Consider the following 1,819-nt stretch of genomic DNA (forward strand, 5'->3'; position numbering starts at 1 on the left):
TATATATATATATATATACGACAGGCTTCTTTCAGTTTAAAATATATTCCATGATGGAACTTGTAAGATTTTGGTCCACCCGAGGCTATAGTTGAAGACACCTACCCAAGATGTCACTCAGTAGGACTGAATCCTGAACAGTGTGGTCGGGAAGCAAACTTCTTACCACACAACCACGCCTGTGCCTACCAGTTATTTAGAAACAAGTTGGAATATATTCTATGATGGAACTTGTAAGCAGGAAAGCGTGATCAAGTGTTATATCATCCGGGTAGAATGATTGGCCAGGAGAACACTTGGCGTACTCTAAATTAGCACCCCACGTTTAATTTATCTTACTGAAAGCAATATTTGGGTAAGTCGATTAGACGCATGATGAAACCCATGTTATTGACATTCAAACGTGAAAGCTACTAACCAATGAAAGAAACGCTGGTAGCGAACATCTGTATCGAAAACCTAAACAAAAGAAAGGCAAGCTTAACAATGAGTCAAACAACCTTTGAATGCTGCATTACATGCCAACTACCAAGTGTGGAAGTGCAACCATGGATCAAAGTCTGTATGTATGTATACAGGTCATTATATGCAAAGTTCAGATCAGAAGCTAGTGTATTGCTGTGTTGTCAGAAAGCTCTCAAGTGACAATAACATACATAACCAAAGTCGTCTATCTTGAGAGCGACCAGGGTCTTAGGTCTTACGTTGGAGGATATACATTTTAATAGTAGTTCAAAAACAATAAATAAACGGATCATGAAGGTAGATAAAGCAACTGAGTGAGATAATACTGATTTCAAATTTTGGCACAAGGCCAGCAATTTAGGGGGAGGGGTAAATCGGTTACATCGATCCCAGTGATCAACTGGTTCTTATTTCTTATCGACCCCGAAAGGATTAAAGGCAAAGTTGAACTCAGAACTTAAAGATGGATGAAATGCCGCTAAGCATTTCGCCACGACTCTGCCAGTTCGCCACTCTGCTAAATGTGAGAATATTGAGATGTAGACTCATTTGTGCTATTACTGAAGATGTGACTCACACTATTAGCAGTTGTTCAAAAAAAAGTCATCACAATACAATTTGCCTATGAAGCAGTGGCCAAAGCTACATCTACATCATGCAATTCAGAGAAAGGATAGTGTCGAAAATCATGATGTTGAGGGCATATTCACTCATGGTATGAAAACATAATTGCTGATAGAATGTTTCTAGTAAAAGCTGTCAAATGTTGTTGAGTTACAGAATAATAGTAAAATGCAGTCTATAGCATTCAGTGATCCAGCAGACGTTAACACAATATTCCAGATTAGACTGGAGAATATAGTCGTGTACACACGTATAGAGATACAAACACGCATTTCTACATATACACAGATCAAAAGATACAGGTTCGCTCTTGAAATGACAAGTGTGCATGTATATGAACGCCTGAGCAGATACATATATAGGTACATACAAACATATTCATATACATACATATACACATATATACACGTATAAATTTTTCATTTCTCTTTTTTATCTAAATTCCAGTGATGGATTTATATTTCTTTGATAGAAACAAGTTCTTTCTTCATAGCAATAATTCAAATAAAAGAAAAAGATAGAATGCTTACATACATACATACATGCATACATTCATACATACATACATACATACATACATACATACATACGTACATACATATATATACAAGCATACATGCAATATTTCATACATACCTATATATATACATATATACATATATAGAGATAAATAGATAGACATAGATATACAGATATTAAATATATATATATATATATATATATATATATA

This window comes from Octopus bimaculoides, chromosome 17 (genome assembly GCF_001194135.2).
Source record: "Octopus bimaculoides isolate UCB-OBI-ISO-001 chromosome 17, ASM119413v2, whole genome shotgun sequence".
In the NCBI taxonomy this organism is placed as follows: domain Eukaryota; kingdom Metazoa; phylum Mollusca; class Cephalopoda; order Octopoda; family Octopodidae; genus Octopus; species Octopus bimaculoides.